Source organism: Lactuca saligna, chromosome 2, assembly GCF_052625555.1.
Source record: "Lactuca saligna cultivar CGN05327 chromosome 2, ASM5262555v1, whole genome shotgun sequence".
NCBI lineage: Eukaryota > Viridiplantae > Streptophyta > Magnoliopsida > Asterales > Asteraceae > Lactuca > Lactuca saligna.
The window spans coordinates 112,008,577-112,036,131 of NC_136418.1; the positions used below are offsets into that span (position 1 = coordinate 112,008,577).

At 41.4% G+C, this 27,555-nt stretch overlaps 1 pseudogene; it reads right to left on the minus strand.

The window, feature by feature from the left end:
- Positions 1-22,616: 22,616 nt before the first annotated feature.
- LOC145029987 (putative CoA ligase CCL8) lies at positions 22,617-25,744 on the minus strand (annotated as a pseudogene).
- Positions 25,745-27,555: the final 1,811 nt, after the last annotated feature.

The window sequence follows — 27,555 nt, forward strand, 5'->3', positions numbered from 1 at the left end:
TTCAGGAGGGTATCTACGCTGAGAAGTTGGATGACAATTACATCAAGGAGGTTGTGGTATAGCTTGGGGGTGCCAGTTTTTGTGGTTTCAAACATAGACGTCGGGTTTACTTATGGGTATTGGAAGAGGTTTCATGAGCAGTTGGGTACTAGTTGCATTTCAGCGTGACATTCCACCCATAAACTAGCGGATAGAGTGAACGAACCATTCAAACATTGGAGCATATGTTATGTGCATGTGTATTTGACTCTGGTTGGAGTTAGGATACATATCTCCCTTTGGCAGAGTTTTCGTATAACAATAGTTATCATATGAGTATCAATCAACCTCCTTTTGAGATGCTCTTGGGGTGGGGTTGGTCAGCGAGTCATAGGGAGTATTCAATAGGTACTCAATACTAATGAGTTAATTCAATTGGTTCAAGGTAAACTTTAGACATCACAGAATTGGCAGAAGAGTTATGCCGACAAGCACCGATCATACCTAGATTTCCAGGATTGGGATATGTTTCTCCTGAAGGTGTCACCTTTGAAAGAGTCATCTGATTCAGGATAAGGGGCATGTTTGTCATAGGTACATCGTTCCTTTCAATGTTTTGGCCCGCGTAGGTCAAGTTTCTTTTCGCTTGGATCTTCTCGAGGAGCTTAGTCAGATCCATAGTACATTTCACGTCTCTCAACTATGGAAATGTTAGGTTAATGATTATACGGTGATACCATAGGAGGATATTCAGGTGGATGATTGTCTGAAATACATTAAGAGACCAATTTCTATCCTTGACAGAAAGACGATGATTCTGTAGAACAAACAGCTGGATCTGGTAAAGGTGTAGTGGTAGCATCGCAAGGGTTCAGAATGCATATGGGTTCCTGAGGAGGAAATGAGGGAGTATTATCCTGATTTATTTGTGTAACAGCCTGGAATTTCAGGTATTGCTTTAAAACTATTTTTGGGGCATTTTTAGGAGGGGACTCGGCGATTTGGTGCCTGACTCGCCGAGTAGGACCACGGACTTGGTCGCAGATTCACGACTGGACTCGACGAGTCCATTAGGGACTCGGCGAGTCGACGCTATTCAGCAGAAACCCTAGCCGTTTGATTCTGGATCATATATAACGTCTTTAGGGCCGTCATTTCTGGTCTTTTGGCCGATTGAGGATAACCTAAACGTCTGTGGGCATCTGGAGCAGGAGTGAAGGCTAGTGGAAACTTGAAGGAGTTGTTAGGCAAGAAGAGGCAAGGTTGTGGTCAAAGGAGGATCAAGAGGATTGAGCTCTGAAGGTTGGGGACACAGAGAACACGTTTTCCAGGTATCACTCGGGTTATTTCTGTTGTTTTGGTGTTGTACACGAATCTAGGGTTTATGAGACCCATTTGAGGATTAGATAGATTATTATGTTGTTACCCAATCGTTTATACCCCAGTAATAGGATGCTTAGAGGTCCAGAAAGTCCCATGGGTGCATGTCTCGGGACCATGCGTATTTCAGGAGGCAGACGATCGACTGCATGGCATGGACTCGCCGAGTCTGAAGATCAGACTCGGCGAGTAGCTTGAAGATTTACTGGGACTCGCCGAGTTGTTCTTCAGACTCGGCGAGTAGTTGAGGATTCATTGGAACTCGTCGAGTTGTCTGCGGACTCGGCGAGTGGAGTCGGGGTGGCCCCGCGATTCTTCCATGAGGACCTCATCGAGTCAAGAGGGATGCTCGACGAGTAAAAAGGGGAACAACAAGGAAGGTTGGGGAGGACGTCTAGACTCGCCGAGTCGCCTTTGCACTCGACGAGTTCGGTCAAGTTGACCGTTGACCAGAGTTGACCTGCATGTAATTCTTAGGGTCAGTTGTCTTGAATGATAAGAGTATTAATAAGGGTATATGGTATTATAGGGAGTCTGCAGATCGGCGGATCGAGCGCGAGTAGTTTCAAGAGTTGATAGCTTACATTGCCACGAGGTGAGTCTTCTCACTATACTGTACCCGGAAGGGTTTGACTGTGTGACCGGAAGGTCGAATATGTTACGTGTTATATATATTCTATAATTGAAAGGAATAGTTGCTATGCATGCTATGTATGTTTCTATGGGCCGGAAGGCAATGTATTATGTGACAGGAAGGTCAGGTATGATATATGATATATGTGATATATGTGTTAGAGTGAATGTATTATGTGTTATATATGTTTATGGGCTGGAAGGCAATCATGTTATGGGCCGGAAGGCAATTATCTTATGGGCCGGAAGGCAATTATTTTATGGGCCGGAAGGCAATTATCTTATGGGCCGGAAGGCAATTATAATATGGGCCGGAAGGCGATTATCATATGGGCCGGAAGGCATTGTACTGTGGACCGGAAGGTCCGGGCCTGGAAAGGCGTATATGTGTAAGTGGTATACTGGGGAACTCACTAAGCATTTATGCTTACAAGTTGTTATGTATGTGTTTCAGGTACTAGCGAGGACCGTAGGAAGGCGCCGGCATGATGCATACACACTGCTGATATTTGAGATCTTGGGGAATTTACATATGTATTTGTTTTGAAACATGAAATAAATATTATTGGTTGAACGAACTCACTTTATTTAAAATGAAAATTTTATTTGAAAATTTGCGTTGTTACAATTGGTATCAGAGCCTTGGTTTGAGGGATTCGGGTGTACCTTCGGGTGTAACTGAACTCAAACTGAGGATTTGAGGAAAAATCTTTTAAAAATAATAAATACATAAATTTTTATAAATGGAAAAGTGGTAAACAAGAAAGACGCAGTGTGTACGATCAGCCAGCGCCCGAACGGTAAAGATCCCCAGAATACCTTACAATGTTATGTTATGCATTGAATTATGAATTGTTATGCATGCTAGAAGACTAGGTATACATGATAGGACTAGAATGGCCTGTTTTGTGATGCCTTAGTCTAGGGAAGTTGCTTGTATGAGATATTCGGTAGCGTGCAGGTAGATAGTGCATACGAGAAGTAGAGTACTCACTATTCGGGGTTTGGGGAGGAAGATTTGGGACGAATACTGACACGGTGTGGTCGGTAGTATTGGGCCCGTACTACCGAAGACACCGGGTCGGTGGAAGACCCAAGTAAGAATCCCTGGATATCGGAGACTGAGTAGGGTTGTGTTATCGAGTACAAATGTACTTGATGGAGTCTCTGATAATTTTATGTTGTATTTCAAAGACATCATGGTTACGACACGCCACGGAGCGAGTTCGAGCAGTATGAGTGACGAGGAGATTCGTCAGATGATTCAGGAGGAGGTAGCTGCGGCGGTTCGGGCTGAGATCCCGGAGATGTTTGGGTCCATTAAGAACACCCTGATGGAGGAGTTTGAGGAGCGGTACGCCGCACTGACTGAAGCTGCAGTCGCTGCCGCTACCACAGCTGTGGCCGCTGCTAGGCCGCAAGGGGGTGATTCGTGGCTATTCCGGGAATTCAGCAACACGAAACCCCCTGAGTTCGATGGGACACAGGATCCGATTGCTGCGATGAGGTGGATCGCCGATATAGAGGGGTGCTTCTACACTTGTTCATGCCCGGAGCACCTGAGGGTACGGTTCGCCTTGAACCAGCTCCGTCTGGGAGCGAAGGATTGGTAGAAGTTCGTGACGGCGAACTTCACTCAGGCGGAGATTTCAGCGGTGACATGGGAGAGGTTTACTGAGATGTTCAGGGACGAGTACGTTCCCCCAGTGGAGAAGGAACGATTGATCCAGGAGTTCTTGACCCTTAAGCAGGGTACTGATTCCGTTGCGGTGGTTACACGGAAGTTTCATGAGAGGGCGATGTTCTGCCCCGAGTTGGTGTCTACAGAGCAGTCACGGATGAGCCGGTACTTGGGCGTGTTGAGAAGGGATATCCGGGAGTTTGTGTCGAACTCCACCTATCGTACTTTCACTGAGCTTCAGGCGAATGCCAGGAAGCGCGAGATCGAGTTGGAGACCCAGGCCAGGGAGGAGGCCGAGTCTCGGCAGGTGGATCGGCGACCGGCTCAGTCTCAGCCGGCAGCCAAGCGGTTCAAGTCCGCTGATTCGAGGACGGGAGGTTTGAAGGGCCGTACTTGCGGAAAGTGCGGCAAGAGTCATGAGGGGGCGTGTAGAGCGGGTGGTTGCTACAAGTGTGGCAAGGAAGGACACATTGCCAGGGATTGTCCTAAGGGGTTTATGGTTTGCTTTCATTGCAACCAGACAGGCCATCAGAAGGCCGAGTGCCCGCAGCTTCGACAGGGATCTACACCTACTACCAGGACTATCGAGACACGACCGGCGAAGGTCGAGGCCCCGAGGGCTCGCGGGAGAGCCTTTCAGCTGACTGCGGAGGAGGTCCGCGCTGCACCCGATGTTGTGGCAGGTATACTGTAATTCGCATATTTATTTAAAGTTGAAATGTTATGCTTATGTTAATATATGTGTAGGTACTTTTATTGTGAACACTATGCCTGCTCTTGTGTTATTTGATTCGGGTGCGAGTAGATCCTTTGTATCTTTAGCTTTTAGTCAGCATATCAGCATTGGTCGTGAGCCGTTAAGTCGGCCTCTGAGCGTTTCTATAGCGGCCGAGAGGGTGGTTTGTGCTACGGAGGTTCTTCGGGGATGCGTGCTAGAGATTTTTGGGGTTGCGTTCCCGATTGACCTAATTCCTATTGCGATGGGTGATGTATGTGTCATCGTGGGCATGGACTGGTTGAGCCGATTCAGCGCCATCATCGGCTGTGAGCGCCAGCTGGTGACTATACGAAACCCTAGTGGGGGAGTTCTTACGATGTACGGCGAGGGTACTCGTTCGGGATCAGCTTTTTGTTCGGCTGCTAGGGCGAGGCAATGTCTACAGCAGGGATGTAAAGGTTTTGTGGCGTATGTGATGGATACGCGGGAGACTTCCGGAGACCGAGGACAGTGGAGGAGGTTCCAGTGGTGCGCGAGTTTCCAGATGTTTTTCCCGAGGATTTGCCGGGAGTACCTCCTGCGAGGCAAGTAGAGTTTGGTATCGATCTGGTTCCGGGGGCTGCGCCTATTGCGAAGGTGCCTTATCGTCTTGCACCTCCAGAGATGCAAGAGTTGTCCTCGCAACTCCAGGAGTTGCTGGGGAAGGGATTCATTCGGCCGAGTAGCTCGCCGTGGGGAGCACTGATTCTATTCGTCAAGAAGAAGGATGGTTCACACCGGATGTGTATTGATTACCGGGAGTTGAACAAGGTGACGGTCAAGAACCGCTATCCGTTACCGAGGATCGATGATCTATTCGATCAGTTGCAAGGGGCATCTTGGTTTTCCAAGATCGATCTGAGATCAGGGTACCATCAAGTAAGAGTGCGGGATGAGGACGTCCAGAAGACAGCATTCAGGACGCGGTATGGGCATTACGAGTTCGTGGTGATGCCTTTCGGGCTCACCAATGCCCCGGCAGTGTTCATGGACCTCATGAACAGGGTATGCAGGCCGATGCTGGATCGGTATGTGATTGTATTTATCGACGACATCCTAGTATATTCGCGAACTAGAGAGCAGCATGAGAGACATTTGAGGGAGGTCCTTGAAGTACTGAGGTCGGAGAAGCTATATGCAAAATTCTCCAAATGTGACTTCTGGTTGCAGGAGGTCCAATTTCTTGGACATGTTGTTAATCAGGCAGGGATATTGGTCGATTCGGCCAAGGTGGAAGCAGTGATGAGTTGGGAGGCACCGAAGTCACCTTCCGAGATCAGGAGTTTCCTTGGGTTGGCGGGGTACTATCGGAGATTTATTAGGGACTTCTCCAAGATCGCAGTACCGCTCACCAGATTGACCCAGAAGGGTGTGACATTCTCATGGGGACCCGAGCAGCAGACTTCCTTCGAGACACTTCGTCAGAGACTGTGCGAAGCCCCGGTATTAGCTCTCCCGGAAGGGATGGAGGATTTTGTCGTATATTGCGACGCATCGATTTCGGGACTGGGTGCGGTGTTGATGCAGAGAGGTCATGTGATAGCTTATGCGTCGAGGCAGCTGAAGCCTCATGAGGCGAGATATCCCACACATGATTTAGAGTTGGGGGCAGTGGTGTTCGCTCTCAAAATATGGCGTCACTACCTGTACGGGGTTCGTTGTACTATATACACAGACCATAAGACTTTGAAGTATTTGATGGATCAACCCAACCTAAATATGTGTCAGAGGAGATGGTTGGACGTGGTTAAGGATTATGACTGTGAGATCCTATACCACCCAGGGAAGGCTAATGTGGTAGCCGATGCATTGACTCGTAGAGCAGAAAGCACTCCATTGCGAGACGTATGTTTGAGACTGACAGTGATGACCCCGATATTGGATGCTATTCGTGGGGCGCAGGCCGAGGCTGTGAGATCCGAAATGCAGAAGAAAGAGATAGTCGTTGGGTTAATTTCAGAGTTCGTTAAGGATGGATGAGGACTTTTGAAGTTTCAGGGTCGGATTTGGGTACCATTCGTGGGCGGTACGCGTACTATTTTGATGGAGGAGGCTCATAGATCGAAATTTTCGATCCATCCCAGTGCTACGAAGATGTATTTGGACTTGAGGAAGGAATATTGGTGGCCTTGTATGAAGAGAGACGTCGCATGGTTCGTTGAGAGGTGTTTCGCTTGCCGTAGGGTTAAAGCCGAGCACCAGCGACCGCATGGTAAGTTGCAACCCTTGGAGATTCCTGAGTGGAAGTGGGAGCAGATTACTATGGATTTCATCACCAAATTGCCAAGAACTGCTAGGGGAGTCGATGCAATTTGGGTGATTGTGGATAGATTGACGAAGAGTGCACACTTCCTTGCCATTAGCGAGAGTTCATCAGCGGAGAAGTTGGCGGAGTTATACGTGAGAGAGGTAGTATCTCGGCATGGAGTGCCGATCTCGATTGTTTCAGACCGTGATGTACGTTTCACATCCAGGTTCTGGAAGAAATTTCATGAGGAGCTGGGTACTAAACTGCATTTTAGTACCGCATACCATCCCCAGACCGACGGGCAGAGCGAGCGGACGATTCAGACATTGGAGGACATGCTTCGAGCGTGTGTGTTAGACTTCGGGAGTAGCTGGGATGCGTATTTACCCTTGGCAGAGTTTTCCTACAACAACAGCCATCATTCGAGCATTGGTATGCCACCTTTTGAGTTGTTGTATGGTAGGAGGTGTCGGACCCCCATTTGCTGGGGAGAGGTGGGTCAGAGAGTGATGGGCAGTACAGAGATCGTACTCCAGACGACAGAGCAGATTCAGCAGGTTAGGCAGAGGTTATTGACCGCCCAAAGCCGACAGAAGAGTTATGCGGACCGACGCCGGTCCGAGCTGGAATTCTAGGTCGGCGACTTCGTTCTCCTGAAGGTTTCTCCTTGGAAGGGAGTGATCAGGTTCAGAAAGAGGGGCAAGTTGGGGCCCCGGTTCATAGGTCCATTTCGGGTAATTGCAAGGGTAGGTCGGGTAGCTTATCGGTTGGAGTTGCCAGCAGAGTTGGGACAGATCCACAATACCTTTCACGTATCACAGTTGAGGAAGTGTATAGCCGATGAATCGGCGGTGGTTCCGCTAGAGGATATTCAGGTGGATGCGAGCCTGAATTATGCCGAGAGACCAGTAGCTATCAGGGATCGGAAGATCAAGGTTCTGCGGAACAAGGAGGTACCTATGGTGTTGGTTCAGTGGCAACACCGGAAGGGATCGGAGATGACTTGGGAGCCGGAGCGTGAAATGCGGGAGCAACATCCGGAGTTATTCGCAGAGTGAGACTTCGAGGGCGAAGTCTAGTTGTAGTGGGGGAGAGTTGTAACAGCCCGAAATTTCAGGTATTGCTTTAAAACTATTTTTGGGGCATTTTTAGGAGGGGACTCGGCGAGTTGGTTCCTGACTCACCGAGTAGGACCACGGACTTGGTCGCAGATTCGCGACTGGACTCGACGAGTCCATTAGGGACTCGGCGAGTCGACGCTGTTCAGCAGAAACCCTAGCCGTTTGATTCTGGATCATATATAACGTCTTTAGGGCCGTCATTTCTGGTCTTTTGGCCGATTGAGGATAACCTAAACGTCTATGGGCATCTGGAGCAGGAGTGAAGGCTAGTGGAAACTTGAAGGAGTTGTTAGGCAAGAAGAGGCAAGGTTGTGGTCAAAGGAGGATCAAGAGGATTGAGCTCTGAAGGTTGGGGACACAGAGAACACGTTTTCCAGGTATCACTTGGGTTATTTCTGTTGTTTTGGTGTTGTACATGAATCTAGGGTTTATGAGACCCATTTGAGGATTAGATAGATTATTATGTTGTTACCCAATCGTTTATACCCCAGTAATAGGATGCTTAGAGGTCCAGAAAGTCCCATGGGGGCATGTCTCGGGACCATGCGTATTTCAGGAGGCAGACGATCGACTGCATGGCATGGACTCGCCGAGTTTGAAGATCAGACTCGGCGAGTAGCTTGAAGATTTACTGGGACTCGCCGAGTTGTTCTTCAGACTCGGCGAGTAGTTGAGGATTCATTGGAACTCGTCGAGTTGTCTGCGGACTCGGTGAGTGGAGTCGGGGTGGCCCCGCGATTCTTCCACGAGGACCTCGTCGAGTCAAGAGGGATGCTCGACGAGTAAAAAGGGGAACAACAGGGAAGGTTGGGGAGGAAGTCTAGACTCGCCGAGTCGCCTTTGCACTCAACGAGTCCGGTCAAGTTGACCGTTGACCAGAGTTGACCTGCATGTAATTCTTAGGGTCAGTTGTCTTGAATGATAAGAGTATTAATAAGGGTATATGGTATTATAGGGAGTCTGCAGATCGGCAGATCGAGCGCGAGTAGTTTCAAGAGTTGATAGCTTACATTGCCACGAGGTGAGTCTTCTCACTATACTGTACCCGGAAGGGTTTGACTGTGTGACCGGAAGGTCGAATATGTTACGTGTTATATATATGCTATAATTGAAAGGAATAGTTGCTATGCATGCTATGTATGTTTCTATGGGCCGGAAGGCAATGTATTATGTGACAGGAAGGTCAGGTATGATATGTGATATATGTGATATATGTGTTAGAGTAAATGTATTATGTGTTATATATGTTTATGGGCCGGAAGGCAATCATGTTATGGGCCGGAAGGCAATTATCTTATGGGCCGGAAGGCAATTATTTTATGGGCCGGAAGGCAATTATCTTATGGGCCGGAAGGCAATTATAATATGGGCCGGAAGGCGATTATCATATGGGCCGGAAGGCATTGTACTGTGGACCGGAAGGTCCGGGCCTGGAAAGGCGTATATGTGTAAGTGGTATACTGGGGAACTCACTAAGCATTTATGCTTACAAGTTGTTATGTATGTGTTTCAGGTACTAGCGAGGACCGTGGGAAGGCGCCGGCATGATGCATACACACTGCTGATATTTGAGATCTTGGGGAATTTACATATGTATTTGTTTTGAAACATGAAATAAATATTATTGGTTGAACGAACTCACTTTATTTAAAATGAAAAATTTATTTGAAAATTTGCGTTGTTACAATTTGTGGTAGCAGACTTAAAGGAAGAAGTCTGATTCTATTGGGGGACCCTTGCAACACCCTAATCATTGAAGTATTTAATTTGTTATTTTTTCTAGCTTTGGAAGAAGGTCGCGACATGCGACATGGTGGTCATGTCGTGGGTAACCATTGACTAGTTGACCCATGTTTTTAAGTCTCATGACGTGAGACTTTGAATGTTCACGACATGCAAATGAGTTGATGACCAAAAACCTAATATTTCAAGTATTTCATGGAATGAGAGGGTTAGGGTTACCAATCATTAGCCTCAATCACTCTTTTGCCTCCTGAAAACCCTAATCTCAACCCAGTTGAGGTCTTTAGCTATTTTTATGATCTTTGAAGCCCTTGGTGGAGCAACCTTTTGGCATTTCAGCTTCTACCTTACCTTCTTCTTAAGCTTTTGAACCATTGTAAGTCACAAAGCTCGGACATATTTACCTAGTTCATGCTAGATATAAGTTTTAAGCCCCGTTTTGAATGATGTTGATGGATTGCATGCATGGGATCCATAAAGCAGGCAACTTTATGGATCATTAAGTCATTCTCTATGATATAGTCATTGGATCTAAGTTTTGTTATAGTTTGAGACTCCAAGCATGAGTCTAGATCTCATTTTTCCCACTTTTTACGGAGTGGAAGTTTGAGTCATGCATTGGACAAGCATGTCTAAAAAATTATGATTTTTATCATCATGTGGGTGTGGGAAGACCCTATGGAAAGACCCAATTTATCACTGTAACAAATAATAGATTAACGCTAAAAGTAGGCTAATACAACTCTCATGACATGCGGATTAATCTTGTCACATCGTTAGGATTCTAGACATCCCGACTATTTTATCAAGATTATGTCATAACGCGACGCGGGGAGAGGACACGAAGTGACAATGATTAGAATCGTATTGATGGCCTGAGTTGACCCGCAGAGTTCGAACTGGGTCGAGTTGATACTCACAACGTGACCACGAGTTGGTCACGACGTAAGGACCAACTGTTGGAGCTTGGACCATTGACTTTCATCCTAGGACCACTATAGGGTTATTTGTCGAGGCTAAAAGATCTATTATTGTTAAGAATCATGTTAAAATTATATTTCTAATTAAAATATAATACTATATGGTCACACTAACAACAACTTGATATAATTAATTATTTATTAGAAAGTGATTTTATTAAATATTCAATAAACTCTTATAATTTAATTGCATATTATTTATTTCTAAGAAATAATAATTTTCATTAGCATGTAACATTCCATAATTCACATGGTAGGAGTTAATAAGTCATGCACAATGTTTTGGACTAGATAAATTCTTTTGTCTTTTTCCAAATAGTTAAATTTTATATTTTATAATCTTGGTTTATAAAATATAAACTTCTTTCGTCTTTTTACTTATTTTAAAATTAAGGAACAAGAAAGAGATGTATGGTTTGTAGCTTACCTTAATCTAGGGAACATACTTTAGAAGTATGAGACTAAATAATTCCAAAAAGAAGGCATGCGTTTTGATTACTTAAACAAAAGCACGACTTTCATGATTGTTTAATAAAAATAAATGAAAGCATGGCTAGTCTTACAAGCATGGGAGACATGTTTGTATAAAGTGCTAAATTCCTAAGGAGTTATTGACTTTTTCTTCAAGCTATAAATACTAGCTTCATGAGATGTTCATTCTTGCTCTTCCTTTGGTCACAAAACCGTGAGTTCGAGAGAGTATGCATACTTTCTCTATTTGTTTCATCCTCTTGAACATATTACTTACTTTTATACTCTCTTGGAACTCATACTTTGGTTATAAACATCAAGATTAAGAGTTAAGAGTTATCTTATAAAAGTAACATCTTAAATCAAGTTGACAGCTTTTTCTAGAAATTGCAAGAATTTTCTTGGTGGGTAGAAACTTGGTTTATGTCTATTCTAATTTTAAACTCTTTTGTTGCTAACTCTTATGTTTTTGAAACAAGTTTCTGAATAAAACCCTAACAATTGGTTTCATATCCATCTTACAAGTTTGATTAGATTTTTTGATTTTTGGAAATCTTAGTTTTTAGACAATATGGATAACTAGGATGTTTATAAAAAAAGTTCATACAAATTTTCTCTAACAACTTTATAACTGTCATTTTATGTGACAAAAGTTTTCATGCCTCTTTTGTCATTTAAAGGTGTCTTAGAAAAACAACTGTTGTTTAATGTGTATGTTGATATTTATGATGTACCTAAACTAGCCAAGGACAATTACGTTTGATGTATTGTTGTGTTTGGTGTTTTATAATAAGGAAAAAGGATGTAATAATTTATTTATTCATATGGTATGTAATAAATTAAATAAATTAATTTTCTTTGTTTATTTTTTATAAGTAATAAATTAGATGTTAGAAATAATTTGTTTGTACAAAATGTAACAAGAAATGAAGTTGATGTCATTTTTGAAGACTTGAGAGCAATTTTCGTGATTAAGAAACATGTTGAAAGTTAGTAATAGTTTTTGAGAAGTGTCACTAATGTTGTTTCTTAAAGGCTATTGGAACTTTAGCAACAGTTGGTGAAATATTGCTTTCAAGAAGTTTTTCCAATCTTTTTGCAAGGAATGAGTGTTTTCTCAAGTGGGGGCTTACACAACAATATGACAAGAAGATTGTTGGTCCTTTTAGGAATGGACTTGGCAATTTTGATGTTGGCTCACAAAAAATGTTATTACTTGGTTATGTTTATATACATATAATTTTATATATGTTGTGTTGTTTATTTTATGCAATTATTATGTGCGGTTGATAAATAAGTTTTTCCCATGCTAGAATAATTTTGGACAAAACAAAAAATCAAATGTAGTTTGGTTTTCAAAATATATAATGTTGACATAAGATGTAACAAGATTCGTTTAAAATAAAATCTAGTTTTATAAAAACGTTAATAACGTCAAATTTTGAAATAGCCAAATATAAGTTTTAAAATGGTGATTATTATAACTTGTATAAACTCCATATATATATAATTAATAAAATGAAGTTTTATCAAAGATATAAAATATTCAAATGCACTCAAAAGTAATACTAGTTATTAAAATTGAATTGCGTTAAATTATATAAAAACTAGATTTTTATATAGAACCTTTAAAAGTGATTATGAAAGACCTTTTTACATACCTTAAATCTATGCAATCCTTTTTGTATGCATTTTCACATCCTTTGATGGTCGGGGTGTCTTCGCGAATTCTATAACCAAGTTATAAGCTGATTACACAAATTTTTCAAATTGAATGATTTAATCGGAAATCTTTTATGATAAAGGATACCTAGCATGAGAGTTCATGTAACATCCAAAAAGGTGGTACAAATTTTCGGACCTTAACCGTTTTATTATATGTCAAGATTAGTCCTTATTATGTAAAAATGAGACATTCGAGTACGCGGGGTGTACGCATGTGTACACGCAGCGTATGCATGCATTTAGCATTGCCACGGAGGCCATCTAGTATGCTAGGCTTACTAAGGTCAGTGAAAAACCCTAATATTTTCTTGTGTCCCTATTTAAGGAACATGATGGACTCATTTCTAGCCACCATTATAAGCCTCCAACCTCAACTAAACCCTAGTCTCTTTCCTCTAGTTTTTGTGAGTGTTTATGAATCTTTTGGGTGTCCTAGTGGAGCTTTTGGTGAACAAGAAGTCTTGAAGGAAGGATAGTTGGTGCTTCTTGCTCTTGGATATGAGTTCTACTTCAATTGTTGCATCTTCCAGTGGTATCAATTTTAAAACTTGTTTATATCTTGTTCTAGTTCTTGTTTTTTGTCATGTTTAGGATTTTATGTCCCAATCATGGAACTTTGTGAGTTTGATGAAATCTAAAACTATTCTTCTATCCTTTAAGGTGTATTAGAGTATCATGATCCATAAAAATGAGTGCTTGGACGCCTAGATTTCTCCATTCATGAGTTGTATGGTCTTTTGTATTTAGAAAGTTAGAGTTTTTGGCTTTGGGTCTTGACTAGCCTTGCAAAGTCTTAAAGTCACCAACTTTATGAATTAAGAGGTCTCATTTAGATCAGATCTTCAATTGGAATACCTGTCTTAACGGATTAAGACCAAGAGAAGTGGGAAATGGGAGAACGATGAGCGTGTCTTGCATACTCGCAGCTACGCGCAGAATAGCATTGAAAACCCCTCGTCGCATACTTAGCCAACAGTATGCCCATCGTAGGGAGTTGTACGCCCAACGTATGCACTGGGTGTTGACTTTACTTGAATTTTGAGTTTTGGTTTAATTGTGGAATTTTGACCAAGGAGGGGGAAAATAATCTTTTTACCCTTCTGAGATTTAGTTGAGATCCTTGGTCTAGCATTTCGAGGTTATTAATATAATTTATTAATTATAGTTATATGTGGCATATTTTAGGCAGGGTCTAGACTGGCAATTCTGGTGCAATATTTATTTTCTTTTCTACATAAGGTGAGTGTAACATCTGGATCTTAAGGGATATTATTGTGTAGGCTAATATTGAAATTTAAGGAGAGCCTCGACGAGTTGAGGGTCCAACTCGCCTAGTTTATTGGGGTTAGCCTCGTGAATTTAATGAGTGGACTCGATGAGTCAGCGGAGGGACTCGCCGACCAGGTGCTGGGCAGAGAAACCCTAATTTCCAGGGTTTTGGACCTATTTAAAGAAACTTATAGCCTCATTTGTGGCTCATATTCTGTTCAACTCTCCTGTGTGAAACCCTAGGTGGCCATGGAAGCTAAGAGAGAGTCCTTGAGCTTGTATCAAGTGTTTTGATGGATCTTTTGGTAGAAGAAGAGTGAGCTTCAATCAAGGAGACGGATGAGGCTGTAGGATCTAGCATTTCTTCTCAAAGAACTTCTCTGGAAGGTAAAAATCCCACATCTTTCTTATCTATTTAATTGGATCTCATATCTATGGAGATTTAGGGATTTTTGGCCATTTTGGTTGGGTTCTTGAGTAACATATGTTATCAAGAACTCTTGACCTCAGATCCAGACATTGTAAGGTCCTTAGAGTATAGATATCCCAGCTTTATTCGTCCATATGAGGGTTTTTGGGCTTGATCATTCATGAGATGCATGTATTAGCATTTTGGAGCAATAACCTCATGTATGAACGTAAAGATCGAACCTTTACATGATTATTGAGCATTGAGATGATAGATCTAGTGTTTGGAATGATAGATCTGGCCAATATCGTATGAATGAACTTTTGGTCTGAATGAACTCATCGAGTCAATGAGCCGACTCGACGAGTTGGTTAGGGTTTGTTCCGAAGAGCTGAATCATGCGATAGCTCGATGAGTTAGGGGTCAACTCGACGAGTTGAGCTGGATATTCACGGGACTTCTGAGGAAATAGGTGGACTCGACAAGTAACAAGGGTGCACTCGGCGAATCGGGTCAAAATGGACTAATGACTGGATTTTGACTTCTGTAGACTTTGGGGTTTTGGTCAACATAAGTAATAGAGACCTTGGAGGGGTAAAATGGTCTTTTAGCCACTTTAAAGATTTAGAAAGCGAAAGAGACGCATTTGATTATCCGATTCGTGAATAGTGTATTGATAAGAGATATTCCTCCTGTGTGCTAGGAGGAGGCTAGTGCTAGATCCGAGTGCGAGGGTATTTGCTCACCTGCTAGCCAAGGTGAGTCTTCTCAATATACCTTACCTAGAGTGGTATTTATGTGTAGACCGTAGGGTCTTGTGTGCTATGTGTATGTATGAGATTATGTGCATTTTGATATATGTATGCTATGAGTTGTATAGACCGGACCAAAGGGTCCAACGATACATACTGCGCCGAAGGGTCCAACGATACATACTGGGCCGAAGGGTCCAACGAGCTATGACCGGATTGGAAGGTCCAAAGAGCTACGAGACTGGAGGGTCCTGCTGAGACACATCGACCGGAGGGTCGTAATATAGCCTCGAATGGCGTATGTGTTGTATGTGGTATTTTGGGGAACTCACTAACCTTCATGCTTACCCTGTCGTGTGTTATGTGTTTCAGATTTTCTCAGGATCGCGGGACGGCACCGGCTTGATTGTACATACCAGAGGAAGAGTTATGTTTTTGAAGATACTGGATTATTATTTAATTAAATATGGAGTTATGTTTTGTAACTTAAACAAAATGAGATTTTTATGAAAAGTGTCACAAGAATTAAGTGATTTTAAATGAAAATTGTGTTTTGAAATTTGCGTCGTTACAAGTTGGTATCAGAGCCTTGGTTTAAGGGATTCGGATGCACCTTCGGGTAAATTTGGACTTAAACCGAGGATTTGAGAAAAAAATTCAAAAGAAATGATTTTCCAAAAACGAGCAAGAGTTTTTAAGAGAACAACAAGAAGGAGCAGTGTGTACAATCAGCCAGAGCCCGAACGGTGATTTCCCAAAATACCCTTACTTTTGTGTTACGAGATATGTTATGAGATATTATCAATGCTAGAGATAGGCTTCGTATTTCATATTTTAGGACTAGAGTGGCCTGATCTGTGATGCCTTAGCCTAGGAGTTGCTATTATCTATGATTCACTTTCGAGTATGTGCTAAGTGAGAGTATCCAGCATGAATCTTTCTAGAGAGGGATTTGAGTAGAGGAGTAATTTAGGTGAGCATTTGTGGAGCCTATTGGGAGAGTAGCTAGATACCCTTGAGGGGTAAAGTTGCAGATTTTGGTGATACCTTTTGAGTGTGAGTAGAGCAGTGGATTTATCACTTAGAGTAGGTTATACATGTTTATTCGATGACCAGATGCTTCTTGCTTCGTGCTTTGTGGAACACCCGATGATGGGAGTCAGCTATCAAGTGAATGTGATGATATTTAGTAGGTAGATGACTGGCATCATAAGGAGCTTCTCAGTAGTTGATGGCGGAGAAGTGTGAGAACCTAGGAAGAGCCTAAGAAGTGATGGGTACCGAGTATGGGAATGAAGTATCTACTTTTGTGATGATTCATGTGATTGAACGTTGGTTGAGAAGTCGAGGATGAGGAGTATGATGACTCATTAATTCCCGACTGATAGCCAGGGTTATTACTAGTCTATTGAGATTTCTGGTAGAGAAACGGTATGAGATTCCGAATAACTGGAGGCAGTCATGATGAGTAGTTTTTTAGGATTTCATCCAAGATTCGGGGTATCGAAGTTGCTTGATCCTTATCGGAAGATCATCAAGCGTTGTGTAGCACCTTCCAAGAGTATATGCAAACTTGCTAGTGAAAACAGTCTGTGGGACAGATTGTTTGTGTGCCAAATGGTGATGGTTCGAAGCCGAAGTGGGGGAGAACCGGGTATTTCATTGAGGGCATCAAGATTTTTTCAAAAACGGTTAGAGATCTGGATTTTGAAATCTGCGGTACAGATTCCGGAGACCAGGGTTATTGGTGGTCGAAGCAAGGTGCAGAGCGTGATAATGCATGTGGTGCTTGTTTGAGATCGGATGAGTGTCTCCATGGCAAGTGACCGTTGGTCGGAGACCTTGTGGTGGTTAGGAATTGTTCGAGGTTATTATGATGAGCTCGAAATTGTTGGCTCGTAAGATTACTCCTATAGTTTAGAGAATTCTGGTTCAATGTATGGACTATGAGATGTAGTTTGGGAAGGGGCAGAAGTTGGGTGGGCAACAACTTCAGGGTCGTTATGAGTATTCTAGCATTGAGTTATGGGCAATATAGAAGGAAGCTTCGGATCTCGTCATCATGTTCTAATTCATTGATGATTCTTCTGTGTTTTAGTTGAGAGTTGGGATACTTCGACGTTGTGCTTGGTGTGAAGTGAAAATTAGTTATAAGATTCTGATGGAATGCTTTGATGTATCTGTATGATGTCGTGAGTAGGAGATCAGTAGTTGAGGCAGGACATTGTGATGTTCTGTAATGGTGTTTCGAGGAATCCGAGTACAATACCCTAAATTCTGAATTAATTTTTGAGTCTTGGGTTTGTGACGGCAAGTGGTGTATTGAGTATCTACGATTCCAGAGGGAACCCTTCGGGTATTGACATCAAGAAGGATTATTTAAGGATGAAGATTACATCGGGGAAAGGTGTTTTGGTTATGGTGCTTGTCATTAGAAATAATGATGCATAATGTGGATGAGTGTGGGCATCTATCTATGTTAGTCCACGGAGCATGGGTTAGTGGAGGCAGTGTGGTGTTAACGTGAGAAAGAGGTTGTTGTGATGCTACGGGGAGCCGTAGTACTCATTAATCAGAGGGAGGTTATTGTGATGATACGGGGAGTCGTGGTACTCACTAGATAGAGAGAGGTTGTTGTGATGCTTCGGGGAGCCGTAGTACTCACTAGTCAGAGAAAGGTTGTTGAGATGCTACGGGGAGCCGTAGTACTCACTATTCAGATGGAGGTTGTTGTGATGCTACAAGGAACCGTAATACTCACTAGTCAGAAAGAGGTTGTTGTGATACTATGGGGAGCTGTAGTACTCACTAGTCAGAAGGATGTTGTTGCTATGCTACGGGGAGTCGTAGTACTCTCTAGTCAGTGAGAGGTAGTTATGAGGAAGTACTCTTTGATCAGAGCACGACGCAGAAGAGTTTTAGGCTTGGGTAGCCCTAATAGTTGAGTTTTGGGAGCCTGGTGGTCGAACCAGGGACAAGACTGGGGTCTCCATTTTTTTCAGGATTCGTTATATTCTGAATTGAGTTGTGGTTGTTGCAATAGGAGGGAATTGGAAAACTCGTATTCACGCGAGTTATAGGTTGGGTCATGAGATGAGTGTTTCATTGGGACAAGTGGCTCCAACTTTGGGTCGGACCAAACTCCCAAGTTTTAGTTTGGCTTTGGTGGTGCATGGGTAGGCGAGATAAGATTCTAGATTCTCAGGTGGATTCTTGGTTGAGGGGTATTATTGTCATCTGATGTCTTAAACATGTGTAGGTCAGTACTCGGGTACAGGAGGTACTGCAAGATGCACAGAGATATGAGCAGTAGACATCAGAGGTCGGGGTTGAGTCAATCTTCGGTTGGGTTTGTAGTTTTCGTTTGGGGTAAAGAGAATTTCGTGACTCATGTGTCATTGGGCCGAGATAGTTGTTGTGGGAAGAAATTCAGTGAGACATCTTGAGGCATGTTATGGGTAACCTTGAGAGTTCATGGTTCGGATGAATTTTGATTTCAGTTCAGTGGGTAAGTCCCTGGTCTGATGTGTTTCTTGATCTCGTGGTTTATAAACGGGTATGTTTATCATGTATGGGATTTGTGATCGGTAATCAGTTACCGGTCGGGTGACTTGTTTCTGTCAGTCGTAGATCAAGAGAACCAGAGGGGTGGTGAATTATCGAGGTTTTTTTCCAAGAAGCAAATGGAGTAGTGGTATCCTGTGAGGGCGGTCTTAATGTGGGTCAGGCCGTTAGAGTCTCCAGATTTGGGAACGTAAGAATGGGGTAACGTAGTGGCAGTTGGGTCTGTTCTTTTGCAGGAAGGAGTCCCTGTTTGGATTCAGGTGTCCAGAGAGGGAGAAAGTTGTGTGGTATAAGATCCTTTTTGATAATGCCATTTGGTTTTGGTTTAGATCTATATGTGGTTGAGGAGCGATTTTGAGGGAGAAATCTAATCTAAGTGGGGGAGCCTTGTAACATCCAGATCTTCAGGGATATTATTGTGTAGGCTAATCATGAAATTTAAGGAGAGACTCGATGAGTTGAGGGTCCAACTAGCCGTCGAGTCAGTTTTTCCTCGTGGATTTAATGAGTAGACTCGACGAGTCAAAGGAAAGACTCGCCGAGTAGGTGTTGGGCAGAGAAACGCTAATTTCTGGGGTTTGGGACCTATTTAAAGACACTTATAGCCTCATTTGCGGCTCATCATCTGTTCATCTCTCCTATGTTAAACCCTAAGCGGCAATGGAATCTAACAGAGAGTCCTTGAGCTTGTATCAAGTGTTTTGATGGATCTTTTGTTAGAAGAAGAGTGTGCTTCAAGCACGGAGAGGGATGAGGTTGTGTGATCTATCATTTCTTCTTAATGAGCTTCTCTGGAAAGTAAAAATCCCACACCTTTATTATCTATTTTGTTGGATCTCATATATATGGAGATTTAAGGATTTTTGGCCATTTTGGTTGGGTTCTTGAGTAGCATGTGCTATCAAGAACTCTTGACCTCAGATCTGGACCTTGTAAGGTCCTTAGACTTTAGATATCCCAGCTTTATTCATCCATATGAGGGTTTTTGGGCTTACTCATTCATGAGATGCATGTATTAGCATTTTGAAGTAATAACCTCATGCATGAATGTAAAGATCGAAGCTTTATGTGATTATTGAGCCTTGAGGTGATAGATCTAGAGTTTGGAATGATAGATCTGGCTGATATCATCTGAATAAACTTTTGGTCTGAATGAACTCGTTGAGTCAATGTGCCGACTCGACGAGTTGGTTAGGGTTTGTCCCGAAGAGCTGAATCATACGATAGCTCAACGAGTTGGGGGTCAACTCGAAAAGCTGAGCTGGACGTTCGCAAGACTTCCAAGGAAATAGGTGGACTCGATGAGTCACAAGGGTGCACTTGGCGAGTCGGTTCAAAATGGAATGATGACTGGAGTTTGACTTCTGTTGACTTCGGGGTTTTGGTCAACATAAGTAATAGAGACCTTGGAGGGGTAAAATGGTCTTTTACCCACTTTAAGGAGTTAGAAAGAGAAAAATCAGCCTTTGATTATCTGTGTCGTGAATAGAGTATTGATAAGATATATTCCTCCTGTGTGCTAGGAGGAGGCTATGACCGGACCATAGGGTCCAACAAGCTACAGGACTGGAGGGTCGCACTGAGACACATCGACCGGAGTGTCGTACTATAGCCTTGAGCGGCGTATGTGTTGTATATGGTATTTTGGGCAACTCACTAAGCTTCATGCTTACCGTGTTGTGTGTTATGTGTGTCAGGTTTTCTCAGGATCGTAGGATGGCACCGGCTTGATTGTACACACCAAATGAAGAGTTATGTTTTTGAGGATCCTAGATTATTATTTAATTAAATATGGAGTTATGTTTTGTAACTTAAACAAAATGAGATTTTTATGAAAAGTGTCACAAGAATTAAGTGATTTTAAATGAAAATTTTGTTTTGAAATTTGTGTCATTACAGTGAGTCTTCTCACTATACTTACTGTGTGATAAGTTATGTGTGGATGGTGGGTCTATTCGTGTTACTGACCGGAGGATCTTAACACACACACACAGAATAATAAAACACCATAAGTTACAAAGATGAAATGCACATGCATATATATATATATATATATATATATATATATATATATATATATATATATATATATAAAGAGAGAGAGAGAGAGAGAGAAAGAGAAAGAGAGTTATGACCAAAGGGTCCATACCGAGACGTGAGACCGGATAGCCTTCACTAGGATACATAACCGGAAGGTCCTTATTGAGATATACCCATGAGAGGCAAATTATTTGTGCATGTGGTATTTTTGGAAACTCATTAAGCTTCATGCTTACAATGTTGATTTAAATGTGTCTCAGGTCTATCCCAGGATCGCAGGGTGGCGTCAGCATGATTGTACACACTCGTTTGCTAATGAGGATATATGTAGATGCTGGGATACTCTAACTTGGTTTTATAATGTTATGTATTTGAAAATTATATTTGACATGGTTGGTGCTAAAACTATGTTTTTGGGAAAACTAAAAATGAAAAAATTTTGTTTGAAAATATGAGTTGATACAGGTTCGTAGTGGAGCCTTGGTTTCAGGGATTTGGGCACACCCTCGGGTATGTCTGGACTGAAAACAAGGAATTGATAAAATTTTCAAAAAGAAATGATTTTATTAAAAATATTTTTCCAAAAGAGTAAAGGGTTTTAATAGAAAACAGGACGAAGCAGTGTGCACAATCAGCCAAAGCCCGAGCAGTGATTTCCCAAAATACCCGTACTTGATTATATTATGATTTGAGTTATTATTAAGTTGTTAGAACTATATATTAGATGATAGGCAAGGTATCTTATAGAGGTATGCACTAGAGTTCCCTGATTCGTGACGCCTTAGCCTAGGAGGTTGTTTCTTTGATTTAACCTATCCTTGCTATTTGATATGTGTATGCTGCTTAGTTGTACATCGTTAAGGCTTTATAGCCTTAGAATGCATGATTTAGCCTTTCTATTTGTTCCTTGTTTGGTTGTCGACTTGAGGAAGAATCATTTATTCGACTGTGTATCAAGCCCTAGATCATATATGATTGGTGTGTGTGGAGTAGATGGCGAGACTGGATTAGATCCTTGCGAGGCAGTTAGCGTCGAGGTGTAGTCTAGGATAAGTGCCTAGATATTTACTTTGAGAAGCCTGCTAAGGGAATAGCTATATATCCATGTGGGACAGAATACATATGACTTAGGGTCTTAAGAGGACGACTTGGGACAATTATGAATTAATATGGAAGGTTGTATTGGGCCTGTACTACTAAAAACACCGGATCCGTCACTACTAGAAAAACAGCCTTTTACAACGCTCATTGTGCGTCGTAAAAGGCTCAGACGACGCGCAAATGCGCGTCAAGGAAGGCCCTGTCATAAAGAGAGACGACGCCCTTTTGCGCGTCGTCTCTAGACGACGCGCATTTACGACTCTCATTAAAGACGCGCAATTATGACGCGCGTTTACGACACGCAATGCGTATCAAGGAAGGCCCTGTCATAAAGGAAGACGACACGCATTCACGTGTCGTAACCTTACGACGTGCGTGTTAATGACACGCAATGCGTATCAAGAAAGCCCCTGTCAAGAAAGCCCATGTCATAAATGAAGATGACACACATTTTTGCGTATCGTAAATTTATATATTTAAAAAAATATATATTTATATATTTATTAATTTTTAAATTAAATTTGCATTTAATGTGTCATAATAGAAATAAAATACCATATACAAAAAAAATACAATCCATTGCATAAACTTTAATGTCATATAATTCTATTTCTTACAATATATAAATTTGCATTCATCTAATCTATTCTATGTTTCATACTAACAATTGAAATGAACAATGCAACACTTGCATTTTCAGCATCTTATCTCTTTCGGCTTGAGCTTTCTTTTCCACTTCTAACTCGACAGTTGTTCGCTTTCATCAACCCTGTAAACACAACACAAAATCACTTGTCATTTTCATTCTACTTTTATGTTTACTAGTCAATCCTTCAACTTTCTTTACTAATTTGACTCACCTGGCACCAATATTGCTGATGTTTACTAGTCAATCCTTCAATCTATCATATGAAGTATGAAAAATATGAACAATAGGAAATGGAAGTTCAAAATCCTAACCAAAAATCCCAGATATATAACATTATGCCCTCCTGGTGCTTGTCCTCCTGACAACACAACTCCTACCTTCAAGGCAGATCTTGATTCATTAGATTCACCTGGCACCAAATCAGAAAAGAAAACCAACCAAACCATTACATTGTTGTGATTTGCATTTATCCCTACAATTTAACTTTAATAGCATTAAAAAAAATATGTTCAAACAGATCCACCATTGGGGAGAGAAGGAAATGGTGAATGTGTTTCTTGGGATGAATGATACAAGAGAGAGCCTAAATTTATACTAGATCCTACCTCACTAAACAAGGAAAATACATAACAAGAAAAGATAAGCGTTAACTTTACAGCTAATTTACAGCCAATATACAATAAGAGTTTAATGAAAAAACTAAATTCCACAGTTGAGAATCACGTAACTGAGACAAGCGGTGGACGCGTGTTCCAAGCTGATCCAAAAGGGCAGATGGGTAATTTCACAAACAAAAAGGGCATTACTGATGAAAAGTTTGCTAACCTTATTTTAGAAGACAGATCCTTAGATGAATCTACTTGATGCTCTTGGCCACGACCACTAAAGACATCTTTTGGGTAAGATTCACGCCATCATTTCCAAATACCAATCACACTAAACTTTGACATAAATGCAACCTAAAACAACATAAAAAATATATATAAACTTACAATTGGTGATGATAAAGAATTTTACTTAATTCCAAATAACATAAAAGTAATTGCTTACCATGGACCCCGCATAAAGAGGAGCAAATAGTGCATTGAGGAGGCCATGAACATGTACAGATTAAATTAAGAATCAACAAGAAATTTGAAACATTTTTAGAAAAAAAAAAGGAATTGAAAGTAATTATTTTAATGTTTATTTAAGGATATGGTGTAATGGAAGACAATGTAGAAAACGATCACTGGATGTGTATTCCCAAGCTATTGATAATGTTTTCACCTCAAATTATGCAGGAAAACAGCAATTAGAAGATCACAGATACGTTTTTTCTTAAAAAAATATACGAATATTTCACAAGTTTGGTTTTTAAAGTATTTTCTTCCAAAACTTTAAATTACCTGTGCTAAAATGCTACTGTGTGTATGAACAACTCCTTTAGGTTTCCCAGTTGTTCCACTAGTATACAAAATCAATGTTGGATCATCGTCTGTATGAATAAGACAATTTTATATTATTATTGTATATGAAATTATATATATATATATATATATATATATATATATATATATATATTAAAGAACATGGATATATACCTTTTATGTTATTTGCAAATACATTCTCTTTTTGATGTACAACACCATTATCTACTGCTTGTGAAGTCATAGTAGGAACATTTGGTATTAGAGAAAATTGAGCTGTAGTTTTAGCTGCAACTTTTTGCATAAGCTCCCTGTGATCATCAGTACTCAAAATCATGGACACATCCTTCAAAACTCAAATTAACAATGTTGTATTATTAGGAGAATAAAATTGTATCTTACAAAGGCCACATAAACTACATTAAAAAAAGGGTATGTTAATTGAATAAGGAGAAAAGAGTCATTTTATTGAATTTCATTTCTTCCTATTAAAGAAATTTTAGCAATATCATCCAAATACAAAACAATTTCTTCCAAATAAAAAACATAGGAAACTAGAAAAGTTTAAGGTTGTTTTGAGAGCAAACCGAGTCAGTCATGACATGTAACAACTCAGCTTCAGGGTAACTGAGTGCAAGTGGAACAGCTACACCTGCATTTTACCATATTGCAAGTACTCCAGCAACAAACTCAGCACAAGGTTTAGCCACAACACCTATTCTAGTTATAAGAATGAAGAAATAATAGTGTTTGGGATCTATGGTGTTGATATTGCAAAGAAAACAAAGGCCCATTTGATTCACATAATCTATTTGGAAGGAATGGAATATGTCAAAGCAATTGGAATCTGAAAGAATTGCAATCTGTTAATTGTTTGGTTGGCAGAAAATGGGAAGGAAATCAATCACAATCCTTAGTTTAGCAACCAAAAAAACAAAATGGAATTCAAGATTCCAATTCCTTCAGATTCCCACAGAATCCACGAACCAAAACTTATGTTCAATATTCATAATCTATGTTTCCACTAGAAGAAACTACAAAAATGGAATTCAAGATTCCAATTCCTTCAGATTCCCTTTATTTTTCTTTTTCTCTTTATTTATCTTTAACCTCTCTATCACGACCCTTTTCCCTGTCCCTTTCACTCCCAGGTCTTTCTGATCTTGCTTCCACTTCGATGTCTCCTTTTCATCATATTGTTGATGATTTATAACCTGCAAACCACGACAATACATAAGTAGCTCCATTCATCATGGTAAATTTAGAGTTTAGAGGATGATTCCCAAATTAGTTAGGGTTTATCAGTGAAAAAGGAAATATCTTCAAATATTATATGTAAAGAGGAAGAAATAGAAACCTCAGGAGCCATCCATCTGTAAGTTCCAGTCCCTGCTGTCATACTCCCCCTTGACTCAAAACCGGGCAACCCCAAAATCCGCCACCTTTACAACCTAAAATTAAAATGTTAAATTAAATTTAAAAAAACAGAGAAACAGTTAAGAAGCTAATAAGTCAAAGTGTAATTAATGCCTTTATAGTTTTTACATTGAGTGTCGATGAGCAAATTTGCAGTCTTGAGAGCCCTATGAATTATGTTGGTTTCTCATTTGAGGCGTCCAACTCCTGAGAAGGCCTCTGCCTCTGATCAAGAAAAAGTGGAGGAGGGTCAGCAGACAAAAAATGAGTCCCAAGAATTAGCTGGGATGGTGCTTGAAACTGAAATTGCTGGTGAAAGAAACAGTGGTATCGTAAATCAAAACCACTGTAATCGGTGGATTTATTTACAAGAATTAGAAATTATTGACTTACCTCAAGTTGACCTTGTAGCGACATAACGTAATTGATGATTTTATCGACCATAAGTGCTTTTCCAGTGACCTAAGAACATGATTTCACATTTTGATTTCACCGACCATGAGTACTTTTCGAGTGACCTAAGAACACGATTCCGAATTGACGATGGAGACGAACCAGAAACCTTTAGAGGTGCCGACCTGGCAGTGGTAAATTCTCCTTCTACAACACCGGCGGCTCTGATTTTGATAACACTGACGGTGAAGGATTCTCTTTCTATGACACCGGTGGCTCTCAATTTGATTGAGGTAGAAGACGAAGCAGTAAGCGGTGGAATGTATTTAGGACTTATGAATGGGCGTTGGGAAGAAGTAGACGATAACGGAGTCGGGGTTGCGTTTCTGGAGGCTTCGTATAGGGCGGTGGTGGTGAAAGGGTTTTGGCTCTGAACAGTAAAGAACAAAGACGGTGAGGTTAGTGTAGTAATTTGGAAGATAGATGGTAATGGGGCAAGAGGACTTTTTTATATTGTTTATGCTTTTGTAAGGGAAGAAGTAGGCAGCAGTCAATGTCGGGAGGGGGAAGGAAGGAGCGTCCATAATTTGGGCAAGAGGGAAAGGAGAAAAAAAAGGAAGGCGGGATTTTTAATTTTTTCAGAATTTCATTTCCCCCTACTGTTAAAGGATGGAACGCGCGTTCCATTAAAAATTATAAAGCGACATCCTTAGACGATGCGCAATTTATTATAGGTGCCCTCCGTGTTTTTTTTAGACACTAATTTAAGGGCGCGCAATAATGCGTGTCTTCTATCCTTAAATTTTTTGAAGAGATGACATTTTTCTAATGTCACTCTCCTTTGCGTAACATAGATCAATGAGCGTCGTATTTTGCGCGTCGTAAAAGGCCTTTTTTCTAGTAGTGCGTACGCCACTCAAGAAGGAATCCTAGGATGTTAAGGAGTTTGTAGGGATGTGTAAGTGTTATGCAAGTGCTTTAGCTTCTACCTGATGATTTATGTGCTTATGTTTCAGAGAATATGATGGTTACACGAAGTTCAGGCTCTAGTAACCATGAGAGGCCGAGTACTAATGACGATGAGGTTTGCAGGATCATTGCTGAAGAGGTGGCCACATCTATCAGGGAGGCCATCCCATAGATGTTCGAGTCTATTATGTATACGTTGATTGAGACTTTTGACGAGCGATATGTTGCCATCACTGAGGCTGACATTGCCACAGCCACAACAGCCCTTGCAGTTGCGAGGCCTCTAGGGGTGATTCATTGACATTTTGAGAGTTCCGCAACACGAAGCCACCGGAGTTTGATGGGACTCAGGACCCAATTGTTGCAATGAGATGGATCTATGATGTTGAGGGATGTTTTTATACCTGTTCATGCCTTAAGAACCTGAAGGTTCGATTTACACTAAACCAACTTTGTTTGGGGGCGAAGGACTAGTGGAAGTTTGTGATGATTGTTTATTCACCTGCGTAGGATGTTGTAGTGACTTGGGAGAGGTTTACCATGCTTTTTTGAGAGGATTTCATTCACAAGTGGAAAGGGAACTATTGGCCTAGGAATTTCCGTCTCTCAAGCAGAAGATAAAGACGGTCAAAGAGATCACGAGTCTACGGTACATGCACATGTGAGTCGGTATTAGAGCATTTTGAGGAGGGATATTAGGGAGTTTATGGCGAACTCATCATATCGGAAATTTGGTTGAGTTGCAGACCAATACCAGGAGGAGGGAGATCAAGCTGCACACCCAGACGAGGGAGGAGGGAAAGTCTCATGGGAAAGACAGGAGGCCAGTGCAGTCGTAGCCGATGACCAAGCGGTTCAACCCACTA